We start from the raw sequence: 20774 nt of genomic DNA, 5'->3' as shown, positions 1-20774 counted from the left end.
CTGACAGCTCAGTTTCAGCTGACAGCTCAGGTTATTTGCAAAGAGGGATCTTGATGCTCTTCCCTTCAGATGTGGTTCTCATTTTGTTCTTTACACCACCTCGATTCAGTGACTAAGATGGGCAATGATGTATTAATCAATCAGGGAAAGAGTGGAGGATAGCAGGGATTATGAACAAACAGGTAGGTTTCATGCATGAATTCAAACACAAATTGACCTAGACGAGTCTCAGGTAAAGCGTAGGAAAGACTGTTGAGAAATATTTGTGTTAGGACTTACTGTTCTAAAGACCCTTGCCTTCTCCATCCAAGATACCTTATGGAAGACATTCTTATCTCACAATCTCTACTTTAAATGTATTGGATCTTGACTTCCAAAGAACATCAAAGATGATCCAGCCGGGATGTTGTAGCTAGCATTCAGGTCTTACCTGTTCAGATGGAGGAAACGGGTGTCTGAATGTCAAAAGCTTATGGCAGAAGACCACATAAGACCTGGTCTGGTCTTCTCTAAATCCAAACCAGCCACTTTACCTATGTGGTATTTAGCCCTGTTTTATTTTGCTGAATGGTGTGAGTTCTCATCATTACCTCTCAGAAAGCGTATGACAATCTTAGTGTGCGTACCCTACAGCTGCCAGTAGTTCTGCTTTTACTTGGGCTTACAGTGAATCAGCTAATCTGATGAGTGGTGCTACTGAAGGCTTGATGGACTCTGGGCTTCTCCAAAAGAAAGATTTTTGGCAGCATTCACACTGCAAGAGCTGTTGTTGTTGCACAGAAGGATTTGTTTGAAAGGTGGCATTGCTTTTTCTTTCACAAGCCAGGGGAGGCTAATTCATCTTGGCTCACTGCAGCCTTCTGCACCGTCTGTGCTGCCTGCATATTAAACATTTGGTTTTATATCCCTGTCTTCCATTTCACAGTTTACTTCTACTTGGGAAGAAGAGTTTCTATTCCTTTGTATTCCTTGTGCACTTGAAAGACCATTCTTCCCAGCCAGAGCAGGGGTCATCTGAGACTTAAATCTGACTGTCAGGTTTCCAGGGCCAACTCAAACTTCTCTTTGGATGAGTTATGACTAAAGCTGGACACATTATTACCACTTAGTCATCTGGTCTGACTGCTAAGTCAGCATGAGGTAATGGGTTTGTAATGGCACCCAAATCAGCCAAGTCTGCAGGATGGCTTCATCTGAACTGTTTTTTCCTTTATAATGAACTTCTCAGTGAAGACCAAAGGGCTTTTAAACATAAAAATGCACTTAAATAATGGAATATTTACTTAAACTTTCACACAGACAAAACTCAAAGTTATTAAGTGAGAAGAATAAGTTTAAAAGGGAGTAGAAACAAGCTATTTACAGTGTGATATTTGCTTCCAAGCTGGGATTTAAGCCCTGGAGTGAGTTTATGAGTTGCAGCAAATATTGCACATTCTCCTCTGGTCTCCAGGAAGTTTTTTATTTGTTGCCGTGGAGGTCAGGATATGTCTGCTTCTCTCTCTGTTCAGATGCTTCTCTATTTCTCTCTCACAGGTAGTTCACCACTCCTTGCTGCATGCATCTCTCTCTGCTCCTCCCTGCCATATCTTGCAGTAGGAGAATTAACTTTTCTCAGATGTGTTCAAGTTATCCAAATGGAAGAAATAACCTCCTTCTTTCCAGAAGGTCTTACCTGGTCTATACATTCTCTTTGCAAAAGAGGAGAATTTGTAAACAGGTAAATAGACAATATGTGATGGGTTGACCCTGGTCAGGTACTCACCAAGCTACTCTCTTGCTTCCCCTCCTCAGCTGGACCAGGGGTAAAAATAAGATTAAAAGTTCATGAGGCAAGATAGAGACAGGGAGATTGCTCACCAATTACTAGTCTTTAACTGATCCAGAATGAGTCTTTTCTGCAGGGTACAGTCTTTCAGAAAAAGACTGATTCAGGGTGGGTCACCTATGGGGTTGCAGGTCCTGCCAGAAAACATGCTTCTGCATGGGTTTCTCGCTACTGTCCACAGCTCCTTCCCAGAGCCTGCTCAAGTGTGGGTTCTCCATGGACTGCAAATTCCTTCCTGACACATCCACCTGCTCTGGTGTGGGGTTCTCCACAAGCTACAGTGAAATCTTCTCGCTGTGATGAGACATAAAATGGACTACTGCATAAAAACAAGAAAGTGAATCCATAAGAAACAAGGTGAAAATATGAAATTTTATAAATACATCGCATTAACTTCTTATTTACATTTTCTCAGAATGTCTGTCAGCCCAGGAGTTTGGTCAGGAATGTGCTCCTTTAACTTTGTAACTCATGCTACAGACAGAAAAGGTGACTTTGTAAGTTCCATCTTTGCTGTTCTATTGTAATTGCAATTTAGTGTTATCACTGCTCATAAAGGCAACATAAGGTGCTTGGTTCTGGAGATACCTGCAGTGATTAATCATCAGCGGAGTTTTATGGAAAAACCTTAAAAAGCCAGAGGCTTAGCTTTAAGCACAACATGTGCCTCATTTCTTCAAGAGAAGCATTAATTGGAGCGGATTTAAAGCTTTAGCTTGTAGAACTTAATCAGAACTGACTTGACTTATATCACTGTCAAGCACAAACTCTACTGAAGTCAATGAATATGAAGGGAAAATTTGTCTAGCTAAATGCGTGTCAAGCCAAGAACTTGTAGCAGGACTCAGAGTCTCTTACAGAAAACTGAGCAGTATACTGTAGCTCTTTAAAAGTTGTAGAGATCCATTCTTTGGGTCTTTTCCTGGGTCACATCTCCCCTAAGTCTCGAAACTGAGAAAAATATCCTTAGCAGTTTATTCATCTACTCACAGCAATTTTATAAACTGACATGTACAAATGGATAACCGATCAGATAAGAACAATGTTCCTTTTAGAGCTACAAAAATTGCTCAGCATGCTTATTTATACTCCATTAAATAAACATTATAGCATAAAATGCCAATTTATGATGCTCTGAGACAAGTAGCCTCAAATGCTTGTACACAGCATCTCTAAAAACTAGGAAGGTCCTGGTAAGGACATGTTCACTGGATAGGGTTGTGTACAAGTAGAATGCTCTGCTTTATAAAATAATAGGCAATCAATTCCAGCACCTTCAGCTGGCTTTTGGAATGCAAATTTCAACTGTCAAGTCTTAATTAAAAACTACAAGTCAGCACTATTTAAAAAGTGGAAGAGTACTAAGTGGTAGGTTGTTGCAGAAAACGTGCAAGAGAACGTGCAAGAAAATCTGTTAAAAGAAGTAGGTAAGGTGACAGGTATATAATTACCATCACATCAAGTGAAGGACAAGGAGCAGTCTACAGTTCTTGAAGAGGTGGGGCTTCAGCAATCTTCAGCATGGCAAGGGGTTCTTCAGACTGAGTTAATTTGTCATTAAATTTATTTCAAAGAAGAATCTCCTATACCACACCTCTGTGATCCTTCAAACTGTTGATATGTGTAGGGTGAGGTTCCTGCATAAGGAGGTGAGTGTGAACACAAATGCTTGTGTTCTATGCCTCAGTTAGGGATGAGTTTGAGACACATCGTTGTGTTCAGGTGTTGGGCAGATTGTGTTCAGCAGCACACTGCAGAAAAGCAGTGAATCAAAGGCCCAGCGCAATTATCACCTGAAGACAAGAATCTTCAACATCTATAGCTTTAAAACCAGTCAAACAGATTTCCTCTGTATTTTACTAAAAAAAGCGAGTTCTGGGTAAAGGATCATTTTCGCTACCTATGAAGAAACTACTCAGAAATACCACTTTGTACTCCTTAAGACTGTGATATTAATGCTACAAGCCTGAACAACACTATCCTGTTCACCATAGATGCACACAGGATGACTTTCTGAGCAGAGATTTGTTCTGGTAGAACATATCGGTGTGAGGCCACAGTAGTGCTGTGTTTGCGCAGATTTTACAGGATGGATCCTGTGACCATCACCCACTGCTGCAGTTGGTGTGTAAGTGCACTGAGGGACAGCAACAGCCTTGCGTCCTACACTCCAAATCCATGTGTTTGCTGCCTGTTCTTCCCTGTATGTCTGTATATTAGGTGCTTGCATGGCACCTGTGGTGGCAGCAAGGTGACAGAAAGTGAAGAAACCTTGCAAAGAAGAGGTATTACTGGTAATTCTCCAGAATTATTTTAAGAAGGCAGTGCCAATCCAGACTTTGAATTTTCTGATTTTGTCAGCTTAAGATTGAGAGTTTAAAAAGATAATCTTTTTTATATTAAACCTGAGAATTTGGCTAAGTAGGTTTAACAGTAAAAGATTGATTTTAGAAGTGGCATCGTGCTAAATGAACATTCCTCTTCTCCCTCCAATTAGAAAACACCCTGTAAACCTCTGCAGGTTTGGAATATCCGTTGCCCTGGATAACATATAGTCAGTACTGAAGAGGAATAGTGTCTTAGCTACTCAGACATCTACCAGAAAAATTATTTCTTTAGCAATTTTCCACATGCATGGAATCTATATCTGACACACTTGCCTGCTTATTCATAAACAAAAGTAGCATTATGGTACATTGTTATTGTCAGGGCTCTAAATATCCTGTTAGGCTTTAATGGTCCTACCCATGCCCTAGGTCTCCCCCACCATGCCCACAGTCCAGGACACTATTCCAGCCCTTTGGGGCTGTCCTTCCCTGCCCCAGTGATGCCAGAAGACAATGGACTCTATCTCCCCACAGCGCTTCTCAGCCCAGCCGTGGGCATCACTGAGCCAGATCCACCACTCCGATCCACCAGATCCGCCAACGTTCCCACCCCCATGGCCTTGTCTGGCCATCTCAGAGCTGTGTCTGATGCTGGTTACCCTCACTGGGCCTCACCCTCAGCCTCCATTGCTCTTGTCCCCAGTGCTGCATGTCTTTCAGCATCCATTTGGTCTTACTTGAACCTGAATCCTTCTCCGTTTGGTGCATCTGGCCCCTGGGACCCCTTGGGGTAACTGAGCATCTTCCCCCTATGGTTATCACACCTAACTTTTGGCCCCCATCTCTTTGGGAGCAGCTTGATCCTGCTGCTCTCTGACAATTACAGTGCAACATTAATGCTTCAATCCTTCATTAAATTGCATGAAATTTTCTATGTGCTCAGTTGTAACTGGGAAAAAATATAAAGGCAGGAGATAAAATGGAGGCTACTGCAGTTCCCATCTCCTCATCTTTGTTGGTTTTACTTATCCTGAGATCTTTGGGACAGGGAGGGTTGTGTGGGTTTCCTTGGAAAAGGTTATTCAAGTTGAAATAAAACTGCTTGGATGGATTTAATGTTGCCTCTTCTTTAGCATAAGTTTAGACTGTTTATGGTGACTTATGTTTTCTTGTCTCTTTCAACATGAGTGCAATGACTTCAGAACTCTCATAAATCAAAATAAATGAAATTCCATAAAAGGTTGTATGCAAAAGCTGTCCTACAGGGTGGGAAGTAGCACTGAACTCCCACTTGTCGGAATGGTAAATAAAATCAATGAGATTTTAACAGATACACTATTTCACTATGTGACAGTTAAAGCACAGTGTGAAATCTAAACAGAAATCAGACATGACACCTGCCAAAGCTTGTTGAGCTCTGTGGCTTTTTCAAGCTCATTATTTAAAATCTTAAGAACTCAAATAATAGCCTTTCACATTTTTAAAGTATTTTTTTCTCTAAAAATCTCTCGATAAAATAAGATCTGCATTCATCAACACACTGATAGTTTTTAATTGCTCAAATCCTCCATGCTGTGTCTTGGTTTCCTGAGGTGTCAGTAAAAGCATTGGAAAGGCTTCCCCTGAATTTCATGACACCTCATTCTCCTCTTTCATATGATGTCTTAAACTGTGATGTTCCCTGATGACTACATAAAACCTGATAGGGCACTGTATAGTTCAGCTTCTTGCTGGCCAAATCATTGTCCTTTTGTGAAGGTTGTGTTGATAAATCAGATGTGGTTCATGTAACATGATGTGCTGGTAAATCAGACCCAAATTTCTGCTGGTGTCTTCAAGTGTCTTTTTCTTTCCACTCTCTGTAACGGTAGTGAAGGCAATTAGTCTAGATGGACTTACCACTGTAGACCTCTGAAGCTGACATTAATCCAACACTTGACCTTCTGTCTCTCAGCCCCAGCACCAATGGCAGTATCCTTCAGCTAAGCAGACATCCTTGACCAGAACCACCTCTGTGGACATAAAAGGGACTTGTTTGGAACAGTCCTCTAATGGCACCCTGCATAGCTGAAAAAGGGAACATGGTGTCCTTTCTTGTCCACATCTTGCTTTGCAACATTCTATGTATTTTTGTTGGTTTTGTTACTGTAGCATTGGAATAAACTGGAACTTAGTAATTTCTGATGATAGCTCTGCTGTTGCTTGCTCTTCAGTAATTCACTGTTTATTACTTTAAAAGAATCTATAAAAGTTTCTGTCACTTCAGTAGTTTGGATAGAAGGACTGAATGCATAAATGTTAGGTCCTACCAACACTTAGCTCATATTTAAGCTTTTTCCCCCACCTAAGGATTACAGACCGTTTAAAAAAATAATTCATTTTCCTAAACTCCCAAACTTCCAGTTAGAGACCTAGAAAAAGTACTACATACTCTAGATGTTACGAGAAAACTGGACTTTTTTCTATCTAATTTGCATATTATGATAACTACTTTTCACTGAATTTTTTGGAAGTGTCTGGCAGTGGTGGGTGGCACTGAACTGAATCACTCATTCACTTAGATGATATGACAGTGAAGATGACTAAATTGGGACTTCTAGGGAATATAGTCACAATATAGCCCTTTGTCATATGTTGTTAGGAGCAGGCTTTTTAGATCTGTATCAAGGTGTAACTGTAGCACACCTGTACACTTTGGCACTAGTGAAAGTAATCCCTGGCAGAGACCTGGGGTACACAGCACTTCTTTCCATTATTTGCAACTTTCTGACTCATAAAAAAGTTAATTCCCCAAAGGATTTTTTGACCAATATCTGAATTTTGGAGGTCTGTAGTGCTACATCTTGAGGAAAGCACCATCACTGAGGAAATGGCAGGCAACTGAAGGGTCTGCAAAACAGCCTTCAGCATGTGTGTAGCTCATCTCCTCTTGAGTTTGAAAAGCTGGGGATCCTTGTGTGCGACTTTGCAATACAAGCAGTCACTTACTCAGAGAAAAAAACTGCCTATTCTAAAAAGCATGATTGATGTTCTCTTGCATAGGCTCTTCCCTTCTTGAAAACCTAAAAAAAAAATCTGTGTTTAACTTAGTAAATGATTTGAAGAAGAAGTGACCTAAGGCTGTGTAATTCCTAGTAAATAAAATATGCCTAGGACCGCTTTTTGATACTCATGTGGGACATCACATATTTTTACCATGTGTGTTTTTCTTCTCCAAAACAAGGTGGCCACATACATTTATCTACCTGAACCTTTTCCTGAAATTATATTTTATGAATGCAGTTAACATGGAACAAAAACCTGCTCAGAAAAGTATTAGCTCTGTAAGTAAGATGAGTTACTGTGCCCAGGAATATCTCCTAACGTATTTTCATTAACGTATTATTCCAGATTATGGATCTCAGATAACCTCATGTTCTGAAGAGAAGTTGCCTTTTTTTGTCTTTTGTATAACAGTAACATTTTGGGGCCCTGGTCAGTTATGGAGGCACCAGGGAGCTACAGAATTCTATGGGTAATAATCCAAGAAGTATTTCCGGAAGAAGACACAGTAAACATTTCCCAAAACAACCTTACTCACCTGCTAACCTAAGAAAAAAACTTACAGCTTCAGATTTGTCCTTAAAAAGTTTATTTGCATCTGCAAAGACTGAAAAAGAAATAAAAAGAAAAAGAAAGAGGCTTAATTTTAATGACCAGTTTGTCGTTATTTCCAGGCCTCTGCAAAAACAAATTAGGATCTGCATTTTTACTGTTTCCCTCCCATGGAGAAGAGAAATATATAGTTCTATAAATATTTGGTCTGGGCTTAACCACCTGGAAAAGCTTGGAGAGGATGAAATAAGCTCCAGGAGGTCACATCTTCTCTTGGTACCTGGTTTATCGTATTGCACACAGAAATATTGGGACAGATTTACCACAGAAGCTCAGGAAACATTAGTACCAGCTGGTGTGGTATGTGCTACCACACTATATGGCACAGCTCCTACACCTGCCTCTGTGTGCAGCCAGGTTTGTGGGTGGAATTAATCTCACTCCAGTTTGGTGTCCACATGTTAAGTCTCTATATCAGAGACAAGCCATCCCAGCTCCCATTTACAGCCAGTGGATAGTGATAGGCATTTTAGATTATGATTCCTCTGAGTTGTTTCATATATCTACTCCTAAAGAGACTAATTTCTCTCTAGAAATAACTGCTTTTCTCTGTTTATTACTAAGAAAGCCTAAAGTGACTAGTTTATATATATGGACATCTCTCCTTCATATCCCTGTGCAATGAGTATGACTTTTGGGAAGAAGCTGGCACAAGAACAAATGCTTATTTTTCTGCATTCTGCAGTCATATTTGAATGTCTTATTTATTTGCTGGGTTTCTCCTTCCTCCTATCATTCGTCCAGCTCATGAAGTGAAGTGAATGATTTGGAATTATGTAGTATAATGAATGGCTTTCTTAACCCATTTCAGAAAATATTTAGTGTAAAATAATGTTATGTCATTTGCTCAGGTTTACTAAACACTCCAGAAAAAAAAAGAAAGAAGAAAAACTGATATAAGGTTTTTCTTAGATACTAAGGGTGAAGGAGAACTGATGGAAAGGAAGGAAAAGCTCTGCTTCATTACTGGTACCAAGGCAGAGTATTCCTCCTCTCATGACAAAATGTCAGAATTTAGCTAGGAGACAGAGAACATACCAGTGTGGTGTAAGTATCGTTCTGTCTGTATGTTTCTTGAGAAAGGGAAATTTATTGACAAACAACCAAAACTGGACATTCTCCCGTGTTTAAATGGGTTCTCAGGATTAGGAAAGATCATGCTCCCTGATGAACCTTGATGTGATTAATCTTATAATTTTGCTTTGACATGGATGGTGTTTCTGTCCTTAGCACAGAAAACATATCTATAAGCTTTACAAGGGAAGAAATGGCCAGATTTTAAAGCTTCTGAGGTTTCATAGTAGATTTTGGCTAAGATCCTAAAATAAATAAGCATGAGGTAGGACTAGAGGAGCATCTGTTGTGTGCAGTGCAACACTGGGGTGGGAGGAAAGAGGCGAAGGACAGAGAGATCTTCCTGAAAGGCATCACCGCTGTTTTTCCTCTTTTGTGTGCTGCTGGGGGAGCAGTATAACAAGCAAAACATGCAGGCAAACAGTGCAACAGATGGTGCAACCTACTATTGAGGAAACATTTCAAAGGGTAACAAAATATGGTTGAAACTGGCTTACAGTTTACACACTGAATGCAAAACCGAACATGCTGTTTTCAGCAGGCTGTAGCTGTTTTCATTTGTTGGTGCCAAGTGCTTTGGGGAGCCCCAGTTCCAAAGTCGTTAGTGCTGTAGCAGGAATTCCTGTGGCTGTAGAGACTTGACTCAGTTGGGTAGGTGGGGTAGGCCTGCATTCTTATCCTCAAATGGGCTTTAGGATGAGGAGCAGGATCCCCTGGGGATACTTCCAGTCTGATTTCCTAAAGTTCTCTCTTTGTCTGTCTTTCTGTCTATGTGCCATTAATAACTTCTAAACCCTGGAGATTTTGATAAATATACAGAAATTACAAGGAAGATCTCATAAAAGTGAAAGAAAAAAAACAAACCAAAACCACAGGAATCCAGGAGAAGGTGCAGGTTCACAAGAAATCATACAGTGTTTCAGTGAAGAGAAAGGTTAGAACAACATTAAAGGCCTTTGGCTAAATTATCAAGTCTTTACTCACTCTAAACATTGTGTATGGGTAAAGGGTAAGCACGTGCAGATTCTTAAGCACATATAGAGCATCAAGGGCAGGAAGGAGCAAAATCAGAATGGAAAGTACAGAATGAACTGTGTCTCGCAAGAATAATTGGAGGTAACAAGAAATCATTCTTTGACTGATTGAGTAGCAATGGAAGGCCCAAAGGAAAATGATAGACACTTACTCAGTGCAAAGGAATAGCTGTCTCTAAATGGTGTAAGGGGAACTGAAGAGGCAAAGGATTATTTTTTTCACTGTTGTTTATAAAGGTTACTTATGACAAGTGGAAAACTCATTGTTAGCAAGAATGGTTAACAGCTCAACTTAGAACTGAAACAGATCATATTTGATCTGTTTTCAGTTTGTCTGGGCCTTCTGATACTGATCTCAGAATGGGCTGAAGCTGTCTCAGAAATATTTGTAATTGTCTTTGAGAACCTGTGGAGCACATATAAGGTACTATTGCACTGGAAAGGGGCAATCTTAATGTATAAATGTAAAAATGGAGAAAAAAAAAAAGTAAGTTAAAATTTATAGACCAGTCAACTTCAAATCCTAGAAAAAAAATCTGAAATAGTCAGAAGTGATTTGCAAGCAGTTGGAAGATAACAAGGAGGAGAGTAGCACCAAAGTTGAATTTGCCAAACTTTGTCAAATCAATCTAAGGTTCTTTTAAGAATGAATAACAGGTAACATAGACAAAGAAGCAATAATCATATATTTTGTTTTCACAAAGGCTTTTGACATTGCCTTACATTGCATTATTGTAAGCAAATAAGGGTGACATATCAAAAGTGGAAATATGGTTGGAGTACAGTGTGGAGTGGCCCACAACCAGGTAAAGTTATCACTTTTTTCTTGTCCAGCTGTAAGAATATTTCCCTTCACTATCTTTTTTTTAGTTAAAGAAGTTACATAATCAGATTGATACGAAAGTTATTAAATCTATATATGACATCTAAATTATAGGAACTGTAAATATATCAGGACCAGACTAAAATTCAAGATTATCTAATAAATTGAAGAAACAGTCAGCAAGAAAACAGGAATCAGGCAGAAATACTCTTATAGAATTTATCTTCTTAATGGAATTTTGACCAAAAGTAATTAATAACAAGAAAACTTCATTTTTAAAAATTGACTGAAGGTTGAAAACTCTAGAGAAAGAGATAGCTGCAATAGGGAATGGGATCAGGTGAAATGAGAAGAATGGAAATATTGAAAGGTTTAGAGAAGAGGAAGGATGAAAATTTCATCCTGAAATGTAAGCTAAAATGAAACACTAGCAAAAATATTAACAGTCTGTTTTCAAAATGAAGTAAAAGTTGAGATCCACTAAACAAAACAGTCCAGTTTTACAGCAGAAAAATGGATTAAACAACACTGCTGAGACCTGCTGCATTCCTTGATTTTTTTATTAGGTTCTATTTATTTAAATTACGTGTATTTATTTAAAGTACTGAGTTTTTTAAAATGATCTGTAAAATACATGGGTACTGATGGATCTTAGTTTATTGTGGCTTCAGTCATCTGATGTTATATTAAAAAATGTTTATTTTGACAATTTACTGAACATTACAGTTCCTATTTTATATTGACAGATTCTCACAGGGCAGAATGTCACTAATTGAATCTAATGACTATGGCTGGAGACTTATGGAAGACTGGAGGCAATAGATAAAACAACAGATACACATCAAGACTTCTGTGAATATTAACAGCAGGAATATGTCCATCAACAGAAAATTCCATCATGGCTACAATTTGCAAATGCAAATACCAGGAGTTTTGGATAATTTATGTAGTAACAGCAGGCATGCACTCTAGGAGAGCATGATCTTACGGGTTTATGGACAGCTTATATAGCAAGAGAGGTAGAAAACACAGTGAGACAGAAAATGTTTAGTAACTTTGAATGCTTAGAAGGACATAACAGGAACTGTTCCATCAGTTTTATTCCTGATGTCTCATTGAAAGAGTTGTGTATAATTTGCATATTGATAAAATTGTGATTAAGGGACTGCTGTTATTTGATTCCTAAAATATATTACTAGAAAAGAGAATAAATATGCAAATTTCATTTCTATTAGTTGTAATATTTTGGAGTGAAAAGAACTTGCTGTTACCCAGTTCTGTTACCAGATTGTGTTAGAGTTTAGACCTCCATAGGGGTAGGAAATAGTTAATATTGCTTAATTATTAGTTATCCCCTTCAGTCTTTCTACTTACAGGATGGTTTTTTTGGCTTGATTGACAAAGAGATCATTATGAAGGCACCAGGAGGGATCATTAAAATCAACCTGTGTTGGGTGCTTTGCCATTCGTTGAGTTGAATTTCCTCTGCTGAGAGAAAAGAGCTGGAGATGCCATGGTTATGTCTATATAGCTAAATGGGAAAGGCATGAGGACTAAACCCTGTCCTGCGTGTCAGTGGTCATGGACTGGTTCAGGTCCACACAGTGTTATGATAGTCCTATAGGGCAGACAGATTGGCTCTCTGCTGTGAACAGGATGCTACATGCCCCTTGGCATTGGTCTCCTCTGGGCCCCATGTGCATGTCAGTCTCCTCAGATACTACACTAAGAAGAACGAAAAATGAACTTCAAATTGATTTATTTTTTTCCCACTAGAATATTATTATGTAAGGCTTGGTCTTACTCTGGAATGCTAAGTTCCTAATTAAGGGATTTGTGTTCTTAGGTGTTTGTTTCTTCTGCTCTCTGTATTTGCCTTTTTCAACCACAGGAAAAAAAAAAAAAATACAGGAAAATGCATTCACTTAAGGTTATTTCTCAATCCTAAGAGAAAAAAAAAACAACAGTTTTTCTCTACAATGAAATTTTTTAGAGCTACCTCAGAGGGTTGTTTGTTTGTTGCTTTTTAGAAATGTTTCACTCAAGTCCTTGTTACCCTTAGCAGGTGCAATACAATAACACACAGTTTAACTGTTCAGTCTTGGGACTGAATAGACAGTGGCTGTTAAAAGATGGGAGCTTGTTCAGAAAATAAACAAGGCTATGCACCAGGCTATTCAATAACAAGAAAGAACAACTAGACCATGAAATAGCCATAGGAAAAAAACATAATCAGTAAAAAGTGTAGTACTGTGAAAAAACATTAACTTTGATAAGAGTATTATGCATGGAGGGTGCTTCAGATTTACTGAGTACAGTGAAATGTGGTGAAGTAGTGAAGGAGAGACAGACTTTTCAGAGAAAAACTGTTGTTCTTAAAGATTGTTTTGCTAATAAACACAGAAATAAAACAAACCACTGCAAGTGGTCTGTTACTGAAGGTTATAAAAAAGACCAGGAGAAAGAAATACCTTCTTTGGAAGCCTAAAATATCAGAATGTAAACATAATAAAAATGCATATTGATTGCAGTTTAAAAGTATGAGAACATGTTAAAGCAAAAGGGAGGTAGTAAAGGTATAAAAACTTAGGCCTTTTTTTTGAAAAAAAATTAGTGTTGTTTAGTCAAAATTTTGGCAGGTAACCAAGAAAACCTGCTCAATCATCAGCGTTTGTGGTCAGCTTCTTTCCACGTGTTCTTTTATACTGCAAGTAAAAATTCTTTGGGGCAGTGAGTGTCTTTTTGTCCGTATTTTTACAGTTCAAAGAGTGCTTGTTCACAGTTCTTTCTTTGCATTGCTATCTTACAAATAAAACACATACTAAAATAATCTAGGGAAGGTATTTCCAAAGCCACAGTAGGCTAAACTCAAGGCAATCCTGAGATGAATGCTTAAATCAATTTTTTTTTCTTAATAGAGAAGAGAAAAAAATCTTAAACTAAAACAGAGTATCTCCCTAAATGGCAGAATGGGTTGCTCTGAATCCCTGATGCTGATGTATCCCTACTATGGATAATAAATAAGATTCCCTGAGCCTCTTAAGTAAACATGCAATGCAAGTAATAATGAAAAAAGATATTTTGAATGTAACAAGTTCTCAGAATGCCACCTTTCTATTTATCAGGTAACATCCTGGGAAAACAGCTCATTGGATTTTGGTACACTGCAGTCCCATGTGAATCCTATTCCTGATTCTGGACAGGCCAAAATTGTAGTATTTGGTCTCTATGTACTGATTTTGTAAATAGACTTGGGATTTTCACAGTTCCTTAGTGGTTCACACTCAATATTAAATTGACATAACGTGTTAAAACACTTCCCAGGACAAAGCACATAATGCTCAGACTTGCTATTGTTAAGGTTTTTCCCTTTTCCTTAAATTGAAGCTCAAGCCTGTTTACAGGATCTATAGTGCACCTGATATTTTTAAAGCACTGTGCTGCAGAACAAGGATGCAGGGCCGACAACCAAAGGAGTCAGATTCTGCAGCAGGGAATATATTTCTGTGTCCATGCTTCAGACAGACTCCAGACATCAGATATCTGCAAGATTAATTCCAGACACTGAAGAGCTCCCAGGCCTGTGATTTTTCTGTAGAAAAGATGCTGGGAATTTTGATAAGGGTTAGGGATTAAGCAGCATTTCAGAAATGTTTAATGTGATAAAGAATAGGCTTGAGTTAAAAAAATGGGCAACTGCTTCAGAGTAACTCAAAATCTTTGAGACCATTTCTGACTAAAGATATGAATGTAAAACAGAGACATCATTTATTCAGATTTCAGTAAAAAGTTGGTATTTTAATAAATGAAAAATTCCAGCCCTCTCCTCCATGCTAATATTTTTTGTAAGTAGTAATTGATAATAAAACTCTAAAAATTTAATGAGAGAGAAAATTGGCATTTTTATAGGTCTATGAGGAGGTTCACAAGGAAGATGTGGAAGAGTGAGTAGGGGTACATGTGCACAGTCCAGTGCTAGTTGCTCTTCCATATTTTACATGTAGATATTGTAAGCATTTTCTTGGGTAAGCACCTCCACTTGCCATTATCACTGAAGATTGAAGGACTAACTGAGCCTCCTAGCTGCAGTATGGGTGGCCATATAGTCCTGCCACCTGTGTACACAGTACATCAGTGTCTTCCCTGGCCCTACTTTCCTGACTGGTGGAGGACCATCCCAACAGTGGAGCTGATGGAGAGGGGAACAGGAAGAGATAGATAGTAAATATCTGGTCTTTATCCTTGAGGCTGCAAAGTTAATTTTTGCTTAAGCTAGTGGGAAGTCTTAAACTTTCTGTCATTTTGCTTGTGCTCTGTTCTGACCAAAATATCATCTAACAATGCAGGACCAAGGCCAGGATAACAGGATCTGGAAAAAGGCAGGATATATTTTCTGAGATTTTGCACCAAACTAGGGTTGACTGCTTAATGCAAACCCCTAGCAGTGGTAACATGATCTCAGTCTCAGTACTCCTATCCATGTATCATGATGAGAAGCAATCTGAGCCATGCAAGTCACCAGCTCTGGATATCTCATTCTGAGCTGTAGACAAAAGCCTAGCCTATCTGGAATACAGCATCAGATCAAGAAACCTGAATTTAAATGTCTCCCATGTAGGGGTATACACTTGCCTAAACTCTCCTGTGGATATGGTCAATGGAAGTCTTGGTACAGCTGGCTGCATATTGGCATATATCAGTTGAAACACACTAAGGGTACCAGCTGGCCTTGATGTTTTACTCCAAAATGACAGGTGCCTCCCATAGGTCTCATGTCAGAGCTGCCAGGAATGTACAGATGTTTGTAAACCTCTATGGAGGGTTAAAAAGTACTAAGAACATAAGTTTAGGCAGTTGTTTTGCATCTCTGGTCAATACAATCAATAGAGTCCAGAAACTGATTCATTTACCTGATCAAGTGTGGGTGTCTATATTGACAGTAGTTGGAGCTTACATGTAGGCTCCAGTGCTGTAGACACCTAAAGTCAACTATCTGTACCTGACATTGAATCTCATCCTTAAAGTTATGTGAGATTAATGTCTTCCAAGGAGATTAGAATTCAAATCTCTTCTTAATTTTGACACTGACCTAGGTCAGCAATACCAGGAGAGTAAATTTGGCCGTACTTGAGCAAAGGCTTCTGACAAAAGCTCTTTAGAATGTGCAAAGAGTAAATATGTGAATATGATCCACTGAAGACGATGTTTAAGAGCTGGCCTGATTATAGAGATATAGTTACATCGGGAGGTCCAGCTGGGAATGGTATATTATGCAAAAATAACTACACACTCAAGAGAATGACAAGAGGGCATCTAGAGTAACTGGGAGTTTTTTACTAGGTTTTATTAGATTCTTATAAAAGAGAAATATTGTTATTATGTAAGTTTTAAAACTAATTATTCTTTTGAATCTTGTAATATTCAAAACTTGTTAGAGGTACTTTCATAGGATAAAGAAAAAAAAAGTGACTGAAAAGTAGACTGGTGCAATGTTGCAACACAGGGAGAAACTCTAGAAGGAACTGTAACAGCTGAATACATGGGAGGCACTGAAGAATGAAATAACTAAGATAACTTAGTGCTTAAAGTGTATAAAACAGAAGAGAGAGAGATTCTGGAGGAGACCAATTTACCGTCACCTGTAGAACATATGCTAAAAAAAATCTGCAAATGATGGTAAGAGGTGGTAGAAACAGAGATTAAAAAAAGAAGTACTCATGTATCAGCTTCCTGGAGGCTCAAGTCTGAAATACCAATCAACAAACCATCCCTGGTGAGGCAGTACTAATTAAAACCAGGTCTAAGGCCTGAACTGACAGACATTGCTTAAACAACACTCCCGTGGAAGTTAATCAGAGTGTTGACCAAATAATGATGCAGCCCTGGGCCTTCAGAGGGACCGTGCTATGTGCCAAGGCCTGACTTAACATGACCTGTTTGCTGAACAGGAATTCCTCAAAATTGTCCTTAGACAAATTCTCAAGTCTGTTTTGTTATTGACTCTCCTCAGTCCAAAAATTCTACTGCAGGTTGCAAAGCTGTACAAGGTCCATGACTATCTGTGTGGTTCACATGCCGTCATCTCAAGTACTCTGTAAATGCCTTTGAAGAGAGGCTGAGCTAGGTATTTTGAAGGATTGCAAGAGTTTAACATGAATGGAGGGAGGGCTGGAGAAAGAAGTGTGTACAATAGATGCTCATGCCTGAGCCCTGTGTTTGCCCCCATAAGAAGATGAAGTCATTCCTACCTGACCTCAGTCTGTCCTGGTGGCAAGGTGGTTCAGGCGATCAGCACAAGTAGTTTATACCTTCTCAGGTGAAAAAATGTGCCTGAGATCTTGATCTAAATTAATGATTCCCCTGTGTTAGTGGATTCTTTTAATCATCATTAAGAAAATACCTCTCTTTTCCAAAGTGCTAATTTTATAGCCTTAGGAGAGAGTTGTTTTGGTTACAAAACACCACTGAACATTCCCTGACAGATTCAAGACAAAACAAGCTTGGAAAAAAAAAAATTAAACTGTATCACCATCAGTTTTAAAAACCAATACATTTTTCCTGGTCTCCAACTCAAGAGCATTTATTCTGCTGAGGGATTACTTTTATTTTTCAGCTGTGACTCACTGAACGTATGACAGAATCTTGTTTCAACAAACTTATTGAGGCTGAAGAAGATGTTAAAAACAGACAGGCACCTGGAAATGCCAGAAGTGGGAAAAAGAACAAATACAATTTATTTCAAGGGAAGCTATGGCATAGTTCCTGCTTCCCCCTGTGTATAAAACAAATATAATCAGTTTCCTACTCCTCTGCTTCCCCTCTCTTAAACTTTCATATGAGCCTAGAGCATAAAGTTTATTTATCAGTCTGGTAATAACATTAATATCCCTGAAATGCATTTTTCAGAAAACTGGCAAGAGATTGCATTAGTCTTCTGATACACTGATTAAGCTATTAACTTTCCAGAGTCATACTCCCTAACTGTAACATTTGCATATGGATAAACTAATTAGTGGGGTGGGTGGTTTACATCTAACCAGACAGGAAATTTATGGGTTTTAATTTCCTGGCATCAATATCACTAGCTATTATGATAAAACTTTTGGAAGAAATACAAGGAGTGCCTTACCTTCTGGATGCAGATTGAGTTTTGACATGTTGTGCTAACCTGTGTGAATGTTAAATGCAACAACTTTAATGTTAGATCCAGATATGCAATAGATGAAATTGGGAATTCTGTGGTGGCCAAAAGTTCTGATACAACAAAGCCCTTAAGTATGTGAGTAATCCAGTCTTCCTCCAATAATGTGTTTAAGTACGTAATAAACTGATACTGTTTTCAGTGGGATTTCACCACATGCTTAAAGTTAAATACATACATATAGGCTTTTCTAAACCAGAGATGTATAGGATGAATTGACCAAAACTCTTTATTCATGGGAACAGAGGATGCTTTCTATCTTAACATTTGGTCTTTTAGTAAAACATCTGTATTTTACCTGTTTATGTATATGCCTGCATTGTAGCCTCCTACTTGTACACTTATTAGAAACAGACGTGATGAGGTGCAATCTTTGGCCAAGGCAACAAAACCCCTTAATGCAGTTGTAGTTATACTGGCAATAATATCCTCAGTATTCACATTTGTCAATATAGTTCAGTACATGTTAGAAGGGTTTTATGGCTGTCATGTACTAATGTCTTTATGATCAATAAAGCACTTTTAAGTGGAGAATTAGCTTCTGTACTTTCAGGTTTTAAAATCTTTTGGGAGATAATGAAACAGCTAACTAACAGAGATAAGAATATTCTAGGCTATTAGATGAATACTTAATGTTCTTTAAAATTGTGCCACTGGTCCTGTGTGGAGAAATAATTCTGGATGAACTGTGGTGATCCTAAACAGATTCGGAAAACTACTTGTTACAACTAAGTAGTCAAGAAAAATTACAGATGGTTTTGAATATCAACCTGGAGAGTGAAGATTGCATCAACTGTATGTTTACTGTCTAATATATGTATTAGTTGGGTGCTATTTCTTTATACTTTAAAAAGGAACAAATCTGAAAGTCATTACTCAATTCAGTAGAAAAAAGACTAATTTGAATTAGTTTTTGAATGAAATTTTTAATTTTGAATGAAATTTTGCACGCGGCAGAGCAGAGCAGAGAACGGCAGCGGCACCGGCAGCGGTGGGAGTTGTTCCTTTAAATTGCTGAGGATTTGAGAGGGAGCCGGGCTTCCTGGAGACGGTGAAGCCGGGGCAGAGCCAGGAGAGAGCCAGGAGACCCGAGTCTGAGTGGGAATCCTGAGAGAAAAGGGAGGCTGACGTGGCAGGAGGCGTGGCTGTGAACGGCGGCAAGGTTTAAAAAGCGGCCATTTGGCAGCCTCCTCTGAGCACGCGGCAGCGCAGAGCAGGGAGCGGCAGTGGCCATCACAGGAAGTGGCGCGAGGGCAGGCGTGAGGGCAGGCGCGAGGGCAGGCAGGGAGCAGTGGGTGCCTCATAACAAGACAGGCAAACTAGTAGCTAGATAGATCATGGTCGCAACGCGCCCGAAAACCATAGTGAAGAAGAATGTGGGGACTCAGACGGAGCTCCCAAGCAGGCACGCAGCCGTGCAGGTCTCTGGCTGCAGTGAATGCCTGAGCCTGGCACTGGTATCGGAGGCAGACAGTGAGAACACATGTGTGCGGTGTGAACAAGTAAACGATCTCCTCAGGCAGGTGGTTGAACTGACAGAGGAGGTTGAAAGACTACGGACCATTAGAGAATGTGAGAGAGAAATAGATTGGTTGAGTTGTACCCTGAGGCAGGGGCAGATGCAAGAGGTTGAGGAGGTTGAGAAAGCGACGGATCCCCTCCCCTCCTGTCACCAGACAGAAGTAGAGGACTTAAGAGATATGAAGGAATGGAAGGAGGTCCGACCTCGTAGAGGCAAGAAAAAATCCTCCCAACCTCTTCCGCCCTCCCAATTGCCCTTGAACAATAGATATGAGGCCTTAGAAATTCAGGGACAGGAAAATGAAGTTGAAGGAGTAGACTTATCTAATGAAGCACCTAGGACTCGTCAGTCACCCCGAGTCCTTAGGACTTCTTCAATCAAGAAGGAAAGGAGAGTAATTGTGGTGGGCGACTCCCTTCTGAGGGGAACAGAAGGGCCCATCTGTCGACTGGACCCATCCCACAGGGAGGTCTGTTGCCTCCCTGGGGCTCGGATTAGGGATGTTAAAAGGAAACTCCCTAATCTTGTAGAGTCCTCTGATTACTACCCACTGCTGATTTTTCAGGTTGGCAGTGACAAAATCATTACACAAAATGTAAGGGCAATGAAGAGAGACTTCAGGGCCCTGGGACGGCTAATTAGGGGGTCTGGAGAGCAAGTAGTGTTTGCCTCCATTCCTCCTGCAAGAATGGGTGGGGAGGTAAATAGGAAGAGGTTACAGGTCAACGAATGGCTAAGAGACTGGTGCCAAAGACAGGGTTTTGGTTTTTTTGATCATGGGCTGATATATGAGACACCTGGCCTGATGGTGGCAGGTGGGATGCACTTGTCCCAGAGGGCGAAGAGGCTTTTGGGGCAGGACTTAGCAGGGCTCATTGAGAGGGCTTTAAACTAGGCGTGATGGGGGAAGGGGAGAAAACTGAGTCTGTTAGGGACAAGCCCAAGAGGAACACACCAGGGCCCGAAGGCAGGTGGTCTGAGGAGGATTTGGTCCCACCAGAGTGCTCTGTTTGCTTCCTGAAATGCCTGTATGCTAATGCACGCAGCATGGGGAATAAGCAGGAAGAGTTAGAGGTCTGTGTACGGGCTAAGGGTTATGATCTGGTAGCAATAACAGAGACATGGTGGGACAGCTCACATGACTGGAATGTGGTCATGGATGGTTATGTGCTTTTTAGGAAAGATAGGGCGGGGAAGCGAGGTGGTGGAGTTGCTCTTTATGTGAGAGAGCAACTAGAATGTATTGAGTTTTGTGCAGGGGCCGATGAGGGGCAAGTTGAAAGTCTGTGGGTAAGAATTAAGGGGCAGGCT

This window comes from Apus apus, chromosome 1 (assembly GCF_020740795.1).
Source record: "Apus apus isolate bApuApu2 chromosome 1, bApuApu2.pri.cur, whole genome shotgun sequence".
Lineage (NCBI taxonomy): Eukaryota > Metazoa > Chordata > Aves > Apodiformes > Apodidae > Apus > Apus apus.
The sequence above is the reverse complement of the archived record's forward strand: the minus strand, read 5'-3'. Positions refer to the sequence as shown.